Here is a 19694-nt window from a genome sequence, read left to right as displayed (position 1 = left end):
GCCTCGCGCTGGCGCTTCCTATAAAGAGAGAGGAATATCGCGTGGGCATTAATTCCGGATAGGGGGCGGGAGCTTGGTAAAGATGTTGGGTGTATATCTAACCATCCGCCGATTAATTAAATTCTACGATTTAAGCTGTAAAAGCTTGCTTCTTATCGCGTGAAAAAAAAGAACGTGATCGAGGCGTTCGATAACGTTTCATTAACTACGTTTTAATTATAAAACGTTAATCGAAGATTTGTATATACGTATTTAGGAAATGGGATGGTAGAAGATAATTGTATAACAGGAATTGGATTATTAATTGACTGAGATGCAGTTTGTTTGTATTTACAATTAAGTAAACTAGACAAAATGGATGAGTTTTCTCGATCTTCTTTAAAATTAATGTTGGGATGGTATAAAAATCAGCGTAACGAGAGGATTACATCGATATTTTGTTCTTTGTCGCATAAAAATGAAATTTAAATATGTCCAAAAATTATTATGTTAAGTATTTTGAAAATAGAAGTTAAATTTTTCGAGATCGTTTCGTCGACAGTATAATGAATTTAACAAGGAGATCAGATTAAATTTTTTTGTGAACATGTCGAGGCAAAATTCTCGTTTTTAACGAACCCCAGGTAAAGAAGGAGAAGCAAAATCGAGAACAAGTCTGTGAACGTGAGAGGGAAACGAGCTGGAATTTTGTAGGTCAGAAGGAAAATGGGAAGAGAAAGAGAGAAAAGCATCGACGTCGTAAAACAAAGGACCGAGGTCTGACCTGACTAGCGCAGTAATTGCCTAGATTCTTGCTTTTCTTTTCGTTCTTTGCCTTTGGTCCATTTGTCAGCAACCATCCCGATTAAACCTTGCTTGTCAATAGAACGTATCAATGCCAATCTAATCTTTTCTTCCTGATTACATATTTACATAGAAATAGAGCAAGAAATCGCAAAACCTATTGATGAAAAATAAATCTTTATTCTTTAGAAGAGAAAAAAGAAAATTTCTTTTACCAAAAAAATAGCTACTTTCATCTTTCCATTATTACTCGAAAAAAAAAATAATAATAATCTCTCAAAGAAAAATATTATATTCACACCAAATCCCACAAATCTACATTCACTAACGCGATCGTCAAATCGAGAAAATTATACAAAATAATGAAATGAATCACCGTCAGCAGACAATCATTAAAGCAAATACGCGATAATTCCTCGAGGAAATCTCTGTTTTGCCCGCGAACGGGAAATCGTAATACGCGTAATTTGAGTGGTAGCATTGCGATCAACCTGAATGCAATCAGAGAGACGTGGAAACCGCCTGGTCAGGCTCCTTTTTAAGGAAAAAGTCAGCGACCGCTTAACGACTGGCAAACTGGGGAGGATCTTTGCCGGTCTTGTGAGTCGTCTCGCGATTCTCACAGAGCCTGTTCTACCTTCATCCCGGTTAAACTGTGAACGATGCACACCGTTTCAACATCAACCGGTATTATACACCGTAGAGGAGGTCCCTCATTGTGGACTGGTGTTTACGGGCAGCTTTTATGCTCGTCGGCTCGACGGCCATGTTCAAAGCGTGGAATAATGCCAGGCGTTGATGCGTTTAGAGTTTCTTTTTCTCCCTCGCGATCTTACGGCCCTAACGTTGCATTAACAGTCGTTTAGGAACTCTTCGATCCTGTCCCTCGCCTCTTTTATTCCCCTCGAACACGGCTGTTTATTAACAGTTGTTCAGTTTCGTTAAAGGAAAGTGTGGATCAACGAGTTAATCCACTTGCCATCTGATTATCTCCCACCAATTGATTCGAATGGAAATGATTTGGATTTTTCTAGAGAGCGTTTTTTGATAATATGATGAAATGCAATCGTTCTCACAAATCTAATTTGTATTATTGAATATTTTTTGCTTCCCCCATGAATTTTATACGATAGTATAATTTAAGTTAAATTACCTCTAGTGTCAGAAAAAAAACGTGAAAGTTGCAGATTTCTCCATTTGACATTCGTGCAAAAACCAGTGTGCTTGAAACACGCTTTGTCATGTGAAACATGCTTGCTGATATCAAGAACATTTTCACATTCTCCCTTCAATTTTAAACACTGTTTGACATCTCTCAGACTTTAAAAAAATTTCTGACAAAACGACCCTTTCCAATCTTAAAAATATTAATTTTTTTTTTTCTTAATCCATTTCACTATTCTTCTCTTTATTCGAGTATCATCCACGTTAAAAATTAATCCTTTGTTTTTATCGAGCATTGTTCATTCAACCTACAAGGCCAATTATCCACGTGTTAAAATATTTTTCTCGCGCCCCAAGATTTTCGTCACCTCGTTTTCATTTCATCTAAGTATTTCAAACCTGTTATATATATATATATATGTATGTATATATACACGCACACTGGTCAAGTAGAAACGTCTCTTTGTATTTTGACGTATATCCTCGTTTACGTTATCGCGCACGACTATACACGTCAATAGCTCGGACACGTGTGTGTTTCATTCTTCTTTCTTTCCTTCTTTCTTTTTTTCCTTTTCTTTTTTTTTTGTTTGCTCGCACAATACACGTATTAACTCGTTACGCAACGAGCAGCCACGTTATATGGGTCGGTAGTAACGCTGTCGCAGATGTAATGAAACAAGACTCTGAACGCGTGCAAACACGCGCCACGATCGCACACGTAGTCATCATTCAACTGGAAACTAATCGAAACTGGAGCGCCATTGTGTATACCTGGACACGGAACACGCAGTGGCCCTGCTAAAATTTACTTGAGGCGGCTTAATAATAACGAAGATACCCTCCTAGTCGAGAGACGAATTTTTTTTTTTTTTTTTTGGAAACTTAATACTTTCGCGATACGTGGATTCTTATTCGTAAATGTTGGAGTAAAAGAGGTATATTTATTAAAAGGATCGTCAAAGAAAGAATATAATTTTGAGAAATTTTTATCTTCGTTGGAATAGAAAAAATCGTAATGCTTGTCCTATCGATAATTGTTATTCGAATATCCATTGAATCTTTTTAATTAAATTCAACATCCAATTTATTGCATGCACGATCGTATGAAATTTGTAATGAAAAGAATTTTCTTTTCTATGTATAGATATGTGTATCTCCTTCATTGGTAGTAATTACTTATAAATTTTAAGTTTTGTCAATGTATCTGTGCGAGTTAACAATTAATTGATTCATCTACCATTACACCATAATTATCCTCTGTAAACTTATGCGTAATGTAATTGAGATAATTGAGAAACGCTTTTATTTAAAAGCAAACACGTTACGCTGCATCAGTAGAACGACCGGTATAATACGATTGGTAATACGTTTCATTGATTCATTATGTTTTATGTCTGAAAGAAACGACATCAGAACGACATACGGTATATCTGTTACACGTACTATGTAAATCTCGTAATAAGATAATGTTCATTACGCGGAATCTACATCGTTAGAATTCCCACGGTATGCTCAATGATGAAATTAACGTAATTGGAACGGCCTTGATAGATTAAAGAGAAACAATCCATGATTTCAAACACGCACGGATAAACAATTTCCTGTACGAGATCATCTCCGCTAAAGCGAAATTTCATTTCTGCGGGATAAATGAAACGTGTATAATCAAACGACATTACCAACGAAACGAATTAATTTGTAATCCAATTAAAATTCTCCTTTTCGAATGTACAAACACGTTATAAAAAAAGCAATTAGCTACGTCTCCTTCGTGTAATGTATAGTCACTCGGATTCATTAAAGGAACGAATATAAAACGTGGAATAATAACGGATACCATTACTTTTGTACAAATAATTTTATTGTTCATCGGAAGATTTACGAGCGGATTGTGATCGCGTTTTACTTTTTGCCCGAGCTGTACCACCGGTTAGGTCGGCTGGTCCACTGGTTCAACGAATGGTAGGCCTCTGCGAGGTCTCAGATCGATGATAGTGACGAATTAATACCGCGTGAAATATTAAAAAAAAAAAAAAAAAAAAAAGAACAGAAGAAAAGAATTTTTCCTCGTCATTTTTATTTCGAGTGATTTCATCTTCGAGAAAAATAATTTGAAACGAGACAAAGCGAGAATAAATATTTTTAAAACATTATTTATCTTTGGCAAATATATTTTGATCCTGTATTCAGTTGCAAATAATGCAGTGTGCGAATAATATTTTTAACGCGATTGAGGATCCCATTTGTTTGGAGCGAAACTTTTATAAATAACTCTGCGAATGTTTATAACAAGAATACCCGTGATAAAAAAGAAGATTCGTTATAAATTTTCATTTAAATTCCACTATTTTACTTGTTGAAGAACTATGTTTGAAGGAAGAAAAATTTGCATGAATATTCACAACCTAACAATAAGTTTTATTTATACTACAGGCATGAAATAATCGAGTCTGGAAACGAGTATTTATTTTGTGATTAAAAAAAAAGTAAAGATAAAATTGAAAATAATAATTTCGTAAGATTTTGCTTTTGGAAATTGAAAACAGAAGGTAGCAAAGATAAGAAAGAGAGTAAATTTCCTAATTGGAACTAGAAACGAAACGATATCGGCATAATGGTAGCAATGAACGTTCGACTGATCGTTCCTGCCGATGAATTGGAAGATAAAAATGCAATGAACGGATCGAACAAGTGCAAAGAGTTAATGTAAACGGGCATTACGTAAATCAAAGCTTGACTGATGAACGTAACGATGCTGGAGCGCCCATTAAAAAAGGATCTCGGGCTTAATGATCGGGCTGTTCGATCGGCAATGAAATCGACCTTGATCTCTTGCGCATATACGCGAGGTATTCATAGATAGCCTCGATTATTAAGGTCGTCTTCTATGAACCGACTGGAACTGTGCATTTATGCAACCCTCTTTGTCTATCGCCGTATGAATGGAAATACTTTGCTATACTCGTTCGTGCATTTCAATTATCGAATTATCGTAATTGGGAACAATAATTTGAATAATTTTAATTACACATTACAGTCTTGGAGATAAATTTCGAATTCACTTCGATATCGCTACCATTGAAAACAGAATATCCAATAAAAATTAAAACAAAATTGCAGTATTTTGTAATAAAATTTGATATTTAATACAATCTCGTTATCTCGTTCCATTTACACTCGTCTAAAAACTGGACAGCAAAATGGATTACAACTTTCTGCTGAAATTTAACATAAAAATTTTTCCCGAGTAATTAAATTTGTAATCTCTAATTTCCACGGGAATAAGCAACGATAACGCTAGCGAGGCAACATTTCTTTTTTTTAAAAGGAGGAATTTTTAAAAAGGATTGAAAAAAGAAGAAACAATTTATAACAGGCCACAGGTTGAAAGCAGGCTGTTCCCTATATTTAGCCCACGTCCACAAAATTAAATATAATAAAGGAAACGCGAAAGCGAGCACGCAGTGGTTCGTAGGCTGACCGTGCAAAGCACACAGAGCAGGGCTCGCAAATATTTAGCCTACTTGCGTACAGGGAGCGCAAACAAATATTAAACCTGTTGACGGAGCGTGTATCTACGGAGCTTCGTATTCCAGAAAATTTTCGCTTCCATCGCGAGAACGGGATGCAAATTTCAGGGCCAGGCCCTGGTTTCCGCTCCATCTCGCTTTCGAGGGATTTCGAATAAACCGGAAACAGTTAAATAACGAACGGGGAAAAGTACGGGGGGGAAGAGAGAGCAATTGTGACATCGTACCTCGTTGTTATCGCGATGCTTAGGGCGAATTGCCATCCGGTCAGACCGGTACGGTACGCCTAATCTCGATATGCCAGGTTAATCAGTAGCGTGACACGTGAAACGTGTGTCGCATAACATAAGGGCGATACGAGGGGAAAAATGGCGAGGAGTAAACAGCAGATACGAAAAACGGCGCCTTTGTTGCAACTTTGGCGATTGCAACGTGCTGATATGAAGAAAATAAGGGCGAGAGAAGTTTACTCTCGCTTTCGAGATCGTTGATAAGGTACAAAGATACTTTGTGCGTAATATTTTTGAGAATATTACATTAAGAAACGAGTGACATGATTAAAAATATCATATCTATTCCCAAATAAATAAATAAGAAACCGCGCTTTATTTACAATACAACGTATATATCGTGGCGTGATAAACGTTTCATGCTTCGATTTTTTCATTTCACTCGAAAGTGAAACAACAAATTTTGGAAAATTGTTTTTATACGTTTGAACAGGTTCGCGCGCAGTTCGTTGCTCTCACTATCGTTCGAAACGAGCGGACCCGGCCTCGTGGGTATTGGCGCGGGGTATCGGGAGGGCGGCTTAACTAATTTTTAACCCCCTTTCCACTGACCAGTTCCCCGTGCACGAAGCCGGCATCGACGTTTGCTGTGCCCAGGTAAATTCGAGTGCACACGTCTGTCACGTTTGTACCGGGAATAAAAACAATAACGGGACGACCTCGAATGCTAGAGCCAGCGCTCGATACTGCATTCATTTGATTTTTCTTTTATATATCGACGATGCTTCGATTTAGTTCACGGTTCGCGTCTGCCTTTCACGGAATTCTAAAACTTCGATCTTCTCGAAATTATAAGAGACTAGCCGATAAACTGATGAATGGTCGTTATTGTCGTTATAAATCCATGTGCTAAGTAAATAAAATTACGTGATCGGAAAAATTAAAAACCGCTATATTCTTCTCCGCTCAATATTTCTATCGATATCTTCGTCTTTTTATTTCTTTTTTTTTTACACGTAAAATCATCGCCTAATTAAAAAACTAATTTCTCAAGAGGTTCAAATTTATTATTCGCACAAAATGTTGCACGTTCGGAAAAATACACTTAAAATGCGCATATAATAAATTAAATCGTATCCCTTTCCCCTATCCCAAAAATTCCTGCGAATACAATACCAATTTGACGGGAGCTATACGCGGAGCCAGGGGGGACCAGTTTCGAAAGAGAGATCCGAGCAGCTGTGGGTCGCGGAGCGGGTTATCTAATTTTCAACCCCACGTATTACGTGAATGGGCGTAAGTTGCGTACAATAGATCTCCCCAGGTAAGTGGAAAAGACACCTTGGCGCCGTATTGTTCGAAATACGCAGACTGGCAGGGGCGAGGAGAAAGAAAGGGAGGAGGGAAAGGCGCGGGGTGGGCCTCGAACCACCGTAGCGGAGGGGTCAGACCGAAATTATTAATTACGCTTTCCGTGCACGGATATCCGCGTGCACCCGGATGTCCGTGACTCGGCCGCGCACGCGTGTGCCTCGTAGCGTTTAGAATGCGTGAACGTGCGATATGCGTATCACTCGGCTCATCTCTTTCACAGATCGTAGATATCTTTCGCGATCTCTATAGTTTACGTACAACTCGCGTTAAATGTATTTTCCGGTCGTCGTTTATTTTCTGATGTAACGTCGTGTCTGAAGCATGGATAATAAGTACGGTGAATTATTAGTGTACATTTGGGTTACTTTCTCGCGGCTGAAATGAATACAGGATGTCGTGTAAACAGAGAGAGAGAGAGAGATAGTTGAGAAAAATGAACAAGTATTCGCGTACATTGTCGTTGGAATTAGGGAGAAATGATTATTTCTTCGTCTCTTTAAACAAATTTTTAATAAATAATTTATTTATTGATTCCTCTTGTATAAAGCGTACAAGTGAACGTTCGAAATTATTTATAGAAGCTTCTTTATTTCGTGGAGGAAATATGATTGTTTCTAAACTTTTGAACGGTAGTGTACGCTTTGTTTGATGATGTCGTGAGTAGATATTATTATTAGACAAACATTTTACTTGAAATATTCATATTTTTGATGAATCAACCTTTGAAATAATATATCTCATTTGCTACAGGACATCCTGTATATATATATACTAAGAATATAAACAAGATTTGAAATTATAATTTGATTACCAGAGTAATTATATCGCCTAAGAGATTTTCAGATTAGATGAGGATGATTATAGTGGTTTATGAGTTTTCATAAGAACTGTATAAATAATTTCGTTCTGGCGAACGCTCGGTTGTGATTCTAATTTAAAAACCAACGAGTTGAACATTTATATGCAATGTAAATTTGTATCCAATTTAATATTCATCCAGAATGATTGATCTTTTCATTTTGAATGAAAATTTATTAATTTCGTCGTCAGAAATTGTATCCATCGTGTTATCATTATTGCGCAATTATTACAGACAGAATAATCGTAGATTATACTGTGATAATACGGACACGTTTCCGAAATTATAAATATACGACGACAAAATAATGAAATACCTAATACAAGTTAATTATAATTATAATGGAATAATTAAATTCACTTTTATTCGTGCTATTTCATCAAAAATAAATATATTTTTACCATACTATAATTTAACATTTAACGTAACACGTCTATCGACATTCGCACAGAGGTTCTTAAAATTAAAATCGAAATAAAACTTATCTTCTACGAGAAGTCAATGTTTCGTCAAATACGTAACGTAAATAAAGATATAAGTTGTAAAAACAAAACTTTAATCTTTATTTATCATTCTCTTCTGTATCATTTTTATGTACTTATCTACGCCACGTAATAGGGAATCGTACAAATTATGTACAACGTAAAAATATTCCTTGGCAAACGTGACTGCAATTTTGTAATACACGAGAAGAGGCAGAATTTTTGTTCTAACAACAAATAATATTCTATACACGTTACATTCCATTGTTAAAATGCATATTACGACCCAAATATTTCAGCATACGAGACAATTGGATAACATTTTCAATGCGATACGAGATACTGCGTAAAAAGAAATTTCACGTTTCTCTTTTTTCCTGCAGAAATTATAAAAATAATGAATCCAACGAAAATATGACTGACGAACTAATGAACTTTTTTTTAAACGCGTTTAATGATGAACCAATTTCAGATTTTAATGAACTCCAAGTGCCTCTGCGTAACAATAAAAGCTTCCCTCGCCCTTTAATTAACCGTATCGGGTTTGCAACAATGGAACGAAATCATTGGACGTAATGATCGCTACGTTTCCCAATTATACGAATTACAATGCATCGGCGAAGACATTGTCCCTTAACGAACGCGAATAATTTTTATCTTTACCATTTTTTTAATCGATTGTTCCACTAATGATTACTCGAGTATTTTCAATCAAATAAAACGGACTATTAAACATCGGTTTATCCATGAAATTTGTTATTCGAAATTTTATTCGAGAAAATGATTCAAATGTTAAACTCTGTATAAAATATGGATGATCTTGTATTAATTAGAACTCGAAACTGTTATTACATTCCCCTCCCCCACCCCTGTCCCCTGTTAAATTAGCGAAATAGCGCAATCAACAGCTATTCAAACGAAATGGCAAGTTCGTAATTACATCGCTATACAACGAAAACAGTTCCGCCCAATTTTCAAAAACTTTTCGTATAATGTTAAATTAAATTATTTCCATGAAAACGCTTTATAAAATTTTGATTTGAATTTCGATTTTTGCCAAACAACTCGTCAAACTTAATTCTTTAATTCCTATGCATAATTTTATATATGTTTAAATCGACTAAAGCACGCGTTATTCATCATTACATCGATCAATTAAAATGTTCATCATTAATCAACAATCGATTCAGGATCAAATCGATCAAATCTACTTCAATTTACCTGGCACCAATCACAGCGTAAAAACTCCAATCCTTTCCATCCCGTCCGCCACCATTATCCGGCACAATTTGCTCGAATTGTCCCTAATTGCTCGAAAATTTCAATAATTCCATCGTTGCATCGCTCGAATCAAGTTATATCGTCACGGTCGTTCTCATTTACTTGTATTTGGGTCATATAGCTACGCTCGTTTCGCGGTGAATTCCGTCTCTCCTTCGTTCGGGTCGCGCAACAGGAATATCAAGAAGGGCCGTGGACGCGTAACCGGCCCACGTGCATGGCAATGCACGGCACAATTTCGTGCATCGTCCGCACGGGACCGTGTCGACACGATGCACGAAACTCGAACAACAGGTGTGCAATTCGCGTCGATATCTACGGCCACGTTCGCCAAGGAAACTGGGTTAGAAAAATCCATCCTCGAGACTCGGCGGTGATCGGATATACATCGAACGAGAGGCGAGGCGGTGAACTTGAAAGCGAGAAACGATACCGACACGCCGATTCGAGGCTGCGGCGAGACTTTTCGAATGCTAATTGGCCGACATTGATATTCAGGAATGGGAGGATTTCGAATCGGTGGATTGTGGTGGGAAATCGTGTTACTTCGTGGGGGATGCGCGATGAATAATGTAAATTTTCAAATTTGCAATTGTTTCGAAGCGAGTGTTATTGATTGGTTTTGTTTTTATACGTTTCTCTTTTCTCGAGAGCTGAAGTTTTGGATGGGAATACAGAGAATTTAATATTAACGAATTTATTGATGTTGAAATAATTTTTTTTTTTGAAGTATTAAACGTTGGTATTGATCGATAGAAAGATAAGAGAGTTTAATTTTAAAATTTAAATTATTTTTGCAATTGCAAGAAAATTATATAGGTAACTCGAATTACAGATAATTTCGAAAATGATTATCTATTATAACGAAACGATTTGTAGTTGATAACGAGTTAATGTCAATGATACAAGGCCAATGAATTCTATGATCAACTGTTAGGAGGAAGACAAGCGTGGAAAAATAATGGAAGGAAAACGGCGATTATTAATTGCGAATTTCCAATCTTGTTCCATGCAAGACCAATCGAAAACAATGACCATTAAAAAATTCATTGTACGCTCGAATCAGCGTGACGGTACTATAATTGAAGTAATTGGAGCGACGCGATGTTGATTCGCATCAACGAACGTTTGACCATCCGTAACTCCGATAGATCGACGACTATTTCTCTATATTTGTCTTTTTTTTAATTTTTTCGAATTTGCCGCCGCGACGCTGTCTCGAAGATCGCCGATTCGATGTCCTGGAGTCTCGATTATGTATCGAGACGTGAGTATCACGTCTTGACCGTGGGACGAACGACAACCCACGTTGCCTCGCATGATTTATAGACAATAAAAAATACGAATCCCCTCGTCTGTGTATCATAAATGCTTCAATAATGATCGGTCGCGTAGGTAGAAAACTATTCAGCTTCAAATTTTATTCGTGATAGTACGAAAGATTCAAATTTCCCGATGAAAAATATATTTCTGGATGTATTAAATTCTATTGCAATTTCAATATTGATTTTTTATTTTTTCAAATTGTTCTACCGAGTACATATATTGTTGTATAAAACTTTTTGGGAATTATTTTTAAGAATAAAAGATACTAAAAAAATTGAATTTTTCTTTCAATGAAATATTTCTCAACATAACAGATAATAATTAATTATAATTTATATAGAATTTTGGTTCAATTTATAATTTTCAGAATTGTTAATTGAACCGCGATTTATAATGTTAAAATTGTAACATACGATACAAGTGATTTTAAATCGTTTAAAATATTTTTCTAATGGATTTATGATTTTATTAGGATTGGAATTTTGCACGTACAGAGAAAATAAAAGTAAAAATCGTATCGTGCATAAATAACATAAATCATTTTAAGTGAATTAAAATTTCGTAGAATTCTTACGCGTTGATATTCGTACAAACGGTATAAATTCAAAAAAAAAATTTATAAAATAAATAATTTCAAGACATTCATGTATTCTGTTATGTTATTTCATTTTCATCGAAATTTTATTCAAGCAATTTAGTTAATGAATTTAAAGAAATACTCGTTAAATGCCATGAAATATTATTTGTAAAATTGGAAAATCAAGAACCATTAGAATTCTAAAACGTTCTAATTATAATTGCGCGCGCTTATTTAACTAAATATGGCCGCCGCAGCTCACCAATAAATATAATTAAACCTATTGAAGATTCGATTGAAAATAGAATACCGATCGACTGATTTTATCGAATCGAAATAATTTTATTTATGAATTCGTATCAATATTTAAATTTAGAACGTGTCAAAATTCAGATTGCATATTTGACAACGAAAATTGTTAATATGTGTGTGTGTGTGTGTGTGTGTATGTATTTCACTCAAAATATAATTTGTCACTCGTCCCACGGTCGCGATATATTTTATACAATACAAGTCCAACGTTTCTACATGTGTCCATGTAAATTGCGATTTAACCAAGACGAGAAAGGAACACCTGTTCTTTTATCTAACTTTCAACAATATTTATCGGAAGATTCAGCTTAGCAAAATATGTTTATGTTTTTTCCTCGTTTTTATATCTCGACGTGACATATTAAACGAAACGGAAACACTTGTCTACGTTTCTAACTACCTCGTTCGTAGCAAGAAACGTTGGACGTGTCTTGTAATTACATGCAAACGAATAAAATATCATTGACTCACTTGACGTTTCCTCCTGTTCCGGAATCGTAGAAGCAACGCCACGCTTCGTGGTAATCCAATGGACACTCAAAATACACAATAATAACTAATGTTTCACGAAACAATAACACGACTTTTCACAAAGCACAAGAAAAAGTAACGAATGTGCACTCGATACGTTTATCGACGCAGCTACGAATTCAAAAACGCGGGAATGGCGTTGAATTTAGAAATCAAACTACGTTTTTAAAATTGTAAATGAATCGGCGTTTCGATGTAAAAACCGCGAAGAGACGCGGTAACGCGTCTTCCAAAATGCCCCTCGGCGATGACATTAATGTTTATTTACACCGTTCACTCACTCACGGCTTCGAATAAACGAGAAAAACCGAATAAAACCGAAACGCGACACACACGATCTACTCCATAAGAGCGCTCGCGGTAGACTGACAAGTGACAATCGTAAGCCGGCGCGCCCCACGCGCCACGCTATCCCTACTCAAGCGCGTATACAATTCACGCATGTCTATTATATACGCGCCGTACATTCCTTCCTCTCGTGTCTTCAATTATTCGAGAATCTCAAGAATCCAATACTTTATTTTCTAATAATTTTCACTTTTCGAAATAATTTATCTGTAACACTATTGTCGACCCGCCATACTGTTACGAACTAGACATTTGCGCCATCAGACGACAAGTTGTGGTAACTATATAACAGTTACTCGAAAGAATATCGAATAAATATATCGAAGTTAAAAAATAATATTTATATTATTTTTTATTTTGCTATTATGTTAATCTTTTTTAATTAATAATAAGAAATTTTGTTTTGATTTTTAAATATTTTTATTATGTAATTTTATGAGATTCCAAAATTTCTAGTAATATATATCGATAACTTGCAATTCATTTATCGATAAATATCGATGTTTTAATATGGCGTGAGTAGTAAAGTGTCCTCGTCGAATGTGCAAGCATTTATTTTTTAATGAATATAATAAATTTGTGAAACATAGAGCAGTGATAAAGTTTTAATGTGTTTAAATTTGAAAAGTGTAATCATTTGTAATATATATTACCTGTTCTATTTTCATATATAAAAATTATTTTACGTAAATTTATTCTACGTTACGTCGCAATAAGACTGTCAAGGATAAACGTATAGTAAGTATATTAGAAATAATGAAAATGAATTTATCAATCTAGAATTGTCAAGGTAGAGTGACTTTAGTAAAAAATTCAAATATATGTGCATAATAGATCTTAGAATAGATAATAAATATGTAACTTTAGTATTTTCACTTACACGAGTACATAATTTGTATCAAATTTTTTTACATGTGATGGGATACAGATACAAATGAAAAATAATTATGAAATGTTTTTTATAATAATAAATATATTATGTTATATATATTCAATTTTCAAAAGATAACGATAAAATCAAATACTTTTATATATATAATAGATAACAGAACATGATATTCTTGCATCCCATGATACTAACCTGCATTATAACTGAGTTATAAGATTATTCTCTTCTTTAACTGCAGAAGTGCAATTCAATGGTCGGTATAGAAGTTTTCTGCTAAAGCAACGACCGTTGGAACAGAATCGATTTCACCCTTTCTCTGAAGATGGCAACAACTCCCACAATCCTATGAATATTAATACTGGATAAAACTATGACCAACTTCAATGATCGATTAACGGGCAAACTTCATCTAATTGTTGGAAACTAATTAAAATCAAGAACAAGAAGTTGGAACTAAATTAGGTATGTGTCTTCAAGTTTGAGAGAATTTCGTATGCATATTCTCAACTAAATGGAAGAAATAGAATATTAGTATAGAATACATATTAAAAGAATATTGAAATTAGTATATAATTATTAAGAATGGCAAAATCGAAACGATATAATAGTATCGAAAAGAACTTTCAGGTAAATTAAATTTTAAAAACGTCGTTTTAATCTTGAAGTTATATATTTTAAAATATAAAGAAATTATTTTAATATCTAATAATAAGAATTACATGTATCGTATCAAAATAAAAATATTTGTAGAAATTCTAATTTTCATATAAATAGTATCTAAAGAATATTCGAAAGAAATTCGTTTACCTTAATTTGATCTTCGTCTGTAAAATTCATTTTAGATAGAATTTCATAGTATTCCTACTAGTTAGTACTAGTTAGTTTGAAATAAATTTAAACGATACATTCTATGGGATTGCCAGTCGAGGTGATATTGTCTTAGTAAGTCTTTCGATGGCAAGCAACACACCGGGGAGTGCACTTTCTACGAAATTCGATACGGAGAGCAAACTCGATTTAAGCTTTGGTCTCTTGACTCCTACGTCTTCAACTATTGCAACCAAGTGACTCGCGTGTGCTCTTATTTACAGGAAAGATGGAACCGTGTGTCCCCAGCGTGTGTTGCCAACCACTATAAACTTCAGAAGGCTGCAATTACTTCACTTTGCACTTTTTCAACCAACATCGTTTAAAGTGAAACCATGCTGCGTATTCTGCCTTTTAAGGTACTGTTCTTTCAAAGTATTAATTTAAAAATTAGTGTTCATAAAGCATTGTAGTATTATGAGATTAAGAGAGTATTATCAGAAAAAGTTTCCTTGTTATATCACAGTAGAAATAATTCTTCATTAAACAAATAATATATATTTATATTCAATTGTATTATATGTCTAATATATAATACATATTTAACTGTTATTCTACAATTGTTGTTCTATTATTGAAAATGTAATGAAATTTTTCATATAAAAGTTATTTTATTTGATGGAAGAAGCTTGATAGAAAATTGAAATTATTTTTATCATTTTTTTAAATAATTTCAATATAAATGTATTTGTTTTAATAGTTATATATTTGCTAACTTATTTTACACTTCAACGTGCATTCAATAATATACGTGAAGTGTAACTTTGAAAAATAATTTATTAAATAGCTTTATGAATATTAATATAGATAATATTTATTATATTATATATCATAGTGTAAAAATAATAGAATTTGAAAATATTTCTTAAAAAGAATTCAATATTTATGTATTATTATTATTTATAATTAAATACTAAATATATGATAATGAAATATTTTTAATAATTGGAAATTTTAAATCATTAATAATTAAAATTCATATCGATCGTCTATTGCAATATGCGAAGTAATTCATTATAATATCTGTTACAATATGCAACGTAATTAATCATGAAATTATTGCATACTTTATTTAATGAAATGATAATATGCAATTTGATACATATTGTACGTATTATTTCGATAACGAAGTAGAAAATAGTCGAGGGATAGCAATTTGAATTGGTATTAGCTCGAATTATCATCTTCTGGCTTGTCATTACCTTCTCATACGATGCAAATAAATTAAAATCTATTCTGGGTCGAATAATTAAAAACAAGGAAGCGAGATGAAATAAAATCTGAGTTGTGATGAGATTTGAAGAAAAAGGCAAGTAAAATGAAAAAAAAAGGAAAGAAGCTCGTAATCTCGGAATTATTAGAACAATAAGTAATTTAAATTAAGAATGGATTAAAAAGAAAATGAATAAGGAAAGGAAGAAACATACCGTTAGAAAATAGAATCCTATGTGAAGAGAAATATAAGAAAGATCCATCTGGATCGAACGCTTTAAAAATATGAAGGAATTTACAGAATGGGAGAGAGAGAGAGAGAGAGAGAGAGAGAGAGAGAGAGAGAGAGAGAGAGAGAGAGAGAGAGAGAGAGAGAGAATGACTGAAGAAAAATAGAAGTGTTTACAAGAAAAGAGGACAATGAGGAGTTGCACTGGAAACAAAGAAAGCGGAGGAAAGAAGTAGAATATGGGAACAAAGAGAAGACTTAGAGAGTTGAAAAAGGGGTAGGAGCATGAAGAAGAAGTAAGAAAAGAAGGAAGAAGAAGAGGAGGACAGTGCTTATATAAAAGTTAAAAGAAAACACAGAAGCTGTCGGTGGTGGCTGAAGGAGGCGCGATGATAGCGAGGCTTGGTGGTAGTATTAAGTGCTCTTTTGCTGGGCACAGACGTCTAGGATGATGATGAAAGCGCTCCTTTATTACTTTCTTGTAGTAGGTGCGATTTGAATTTCAAGTAAACGCTTGCCCAACCTAGTCGATTTCTCGAAAACGAAAGATCGATTTTCATTGATCGGGAAAGACTATTAATTCCAAATAAATGCCTTCACTCTTATTTCTCCGCTCTCTCTGTTTCTTCGTCTATCTAACTTTATTAATAACAGATGACGAACAGACTTAAGCTTTCGTAATTCTAATTTATTTGAAGTATTTTTTTCTTCGTTAAAGATCGAATTTTTTCTTTTTACGAACTTTATTATTGCATAGAATATCGATGCAGATTATTTCAAATTTCTTCTGTAAATTGTTTTCATAAGTTAAAATTTTATATTATAATTACATCTTCAGTTTAATACTATTATATTAAGGACGAAGAATAAAATTGAATGCATTGCAAGCAAGAATTTAAAACATAAGTTAGCATCATTGTATACTGCTGCATCATTAATGAAAAGTTATTGCTCTTTTACTAATGAGCCATTTCGTTTCACGCGCGTAAAAAGTTTAATTACAAATTATTTTTCTTTACCACGTACACTCATTTTCCTCGAAATTAAAACAAAGAACTCTATGAAATGTAACCCAAATGTTGAAAGCATTTAAAGTAGTTCAAATAATTCCCCAAAATTTTCTTTCAATCTTCTAAGGGAAGAGATAAAGAGTGAAGAGTGAAAGAAAGAATTTACTATCCCTTCAATTCGAAAGAATTCCGAGTCGCGATGGTACTTGCTCACGGTATCCGGATGCAATAAGAATCAAGGTCTCCGGCTATTTACCCGAGAACTTAGACGAGTTGGAAACGCTTTCGGATGCAGCATCTCGATTTCTCGATCCAGAAACCCGTGTTGCAGCGCAAAAAACCGTTTCTCCACTCCTTTCCACCTCTTTCCCTATTTTCCTCTCTTTGCCTCTCCTCGTTCCCCTGATATCCTAAACCATCCTCGAACGATGATCCCCTTCTCCTCTTCCCTCCCCCAGTTTCTTACCATTGCGTCGACCCGCTCTTCCAACAGAAACTGTCGATATCTTTCGGTTTCTTTCTCGTCCTCTGGCCGGTGAAAGAGCCGGAATATTGAAGTTTTCGGTCAGTGCCCGATTTTAATTATACGACCGTATCTCCGACGAGCACCGAATCCAGACTCGACTCGACTCGACTCGACTCGACCCCACGAGGAAAAAGACGCTTCAGCGTGGAAACTGGGCTGGTTGCGAGAGGAAAGAGAGTAAAACAGACAGAAGACGGAAAGGAGACGGATAGAATCGGAGAGTTGCTGGAAAAGAGAATAGTAGAAACGAGAAAAAAGAGAGAAATAATCAGGTATAAGAATCAAAGAAGGGAGGGAAGATGGATAGAAAGAGAGAAAGAGAGAGAGAGATTGCAAGTAAACGAAGCCCTTTTGACTTTCTGGGTCAGGAAAGTCGATTACTCGGCACCCCAGCGCCTGGCAGAAGCTCTTAACTCTTCGCCAAAGTGTAAACAAGCTTTGATGCTGGGGATGTATAAATCTAACGGGTGTATCGTCACTTTCTTGGATTAAACTTTTCATGGATGCTCGATCGGCGTGATTAATAATTGATGAACAATAATAAATAGTTATTCTTTACTTCTCTCTATTGTCTTTTCTCAATTCTTTTGAATTTTTAAATTTTCGGACGAAAAAAGTTGGTTAAGTAATGAGAAGGCAATGGTTGTTTTATTGCAGCGGTATAAAATAATACCACGTATGCAATGCATTACAAATATAAATTTACAATTCATAATTTTATTGGTGAATCCTTGTATGAAACGAGTTGCATTAAGCTTCACGTTATTATATCAAAATTCACTTCGATAATTGTAGCACCAGTTCAATTATCACAGTATCACAATCTACAGATTCGATCAAGTATTACGCTATAACACAATAGCGAATCAAATCATGTTTTTCATCGAGTTGGTAAAATTCGAATTGCCACACCCGGTAGACAGGAAAGCGACCACGTAGCGAGGAACGACCGCCCGCAGAAGGTTTTGCAACAGAAATCATAATAATTACTAATTAAGCAACAGGCACACTTGAATCCGTAATTACTGCTCCCTTGGCACAGCTACAATTTTTAATTATTACGACCCACCCAGCGGGGAACAATCTGAGTACCTGCCTTTCCTTCGTATGGAACACTTGTGCATGTGCTTTTTTTTCCCCCTTCCTCCCCCTCCCACTTTTCCAAGAGATAGTTTTTTATTTTTCTCCGTCGTGTTGCTAATACGTGAAAAATATTTTGTTCTTCTTGTATTTCGAGGGATTAGCGCAGATGCACTAATCACGTTTTTTAAATATTTTTAATTAGATTATGACTAGAAGAAGTGAAATTAGGTTGTTATGCAATGATAGGTTAGAACGTAGAGGGAAGTTTCGAATGCCGATATTCAATGATATAGTAAGATAATTTACGGGTTAGTTAAAGTATGCTTCTGTGGAATGTAGAGTATGGATCGAGAGAAATCTTGTTAATAAGCTTAACATGGTCCATCATTGAAACTGAAGTGTGCTTCTGAAATTGAGGTTTAGAGTCCTTCGTTTCCCATAAATTCGCCGACTATCTCATTCTATATTATTTTAGATTGCTAAGCCTTTTCCATTAAATATGAATATCCTAGTCTCGTGTAACTCATAATTATCGTAATTATCTTTGGAAGAACATCGAAATATCTTCGTTAATGTCGAAAACGTGGAAATTATTTGAAGCGCGTAATGAATAGTTTCGACCGAGAAATTATCGTGGAAAGATAACAGTTCTTCGTTAATAATTGATATTGTTCGCATATTCTCTTTATATAGCTTAAAAGTGGACAGGGCTTCAAAAAAATAATTAAAGAGAAGGAACACGACAAAATGTAGAGAACAGAATATAGAAGGTATAATCGAGGTGATTAAATATAAAATTATTCGTTAATGTAATTTTAAACGGTGGAATAGATTGATAGGTCGATGAAACATTTCCAATGGTGATTTTTGATTATCTGTTCATCGTCGAAAATGACTTATCGTCGATATACCGTGCTGTTACAATTATATCGAGGAATCCCTTTTCTGTTTAATGAATCACACGTTATAGTAATGGGGAATGATTCAATTAATTCCACCTAATAAATTCATGCAAGCAACGTTGTTCGCAGGAAAATGAGCGAGTTGTTGCTCTTTATTATAATATTCCAACCATTTT

The 19694-nt window shown here is 34.6% G+C and overlaps 1 protein-coding gene and 1 long non-coding RNA gene across 4 annotated transcripts in view; one reads left to right on the top strand and one right to left on the bottom strand.

Annotated features, from left to right (window-relative positions):
• Window positions 1-19694, bottom strand: part of LOC107995622 (mediator of RNA polymerase II transcription subunit 12) — a 464763-nt gene that overhangs the window by 340790 nt on the left and 104279 nt on the right. The gene's annotated exons all lie outside the window — the stretch shown is intronic.
• LOC107995627 (uncharacterized) overlaps window positions 13290-19694 on the top strand; it is a 143771-nt gene continuing 137366 nt past the window's right edge. The window contains exons 1-3 of the long non-coding RNA XR_001765597.3: window positions 13290-13538; window positions 13928-14151; window positions 14781-14915. This is a non-coding gene — a long non-coding RNA (uncharacterized LOC107995627). The remainder of the gene's footprint in view (window positions 13539-13927; window positions 14152-14780; window positions 14916-19694) is intronic.

The sequence above is a fragment of the Apis cerana genome, linkage group LG4, assembly GCF_029169275.1.
Source record: "Apis cerana isolate GH-2021 linkage group LG4, AcerK_1.0, whole genome shotgun sequence".
NCBI classification, from domain to species: domain Eukaryota; kingdom Metazoa; phylum Arthropoda; class Insecta; order Hymenoptera; family Apidae; genus Apis; species Apis cerana.
This window is presented reverse-complemented; position numbering and strand designations above follow the sequence as displayed.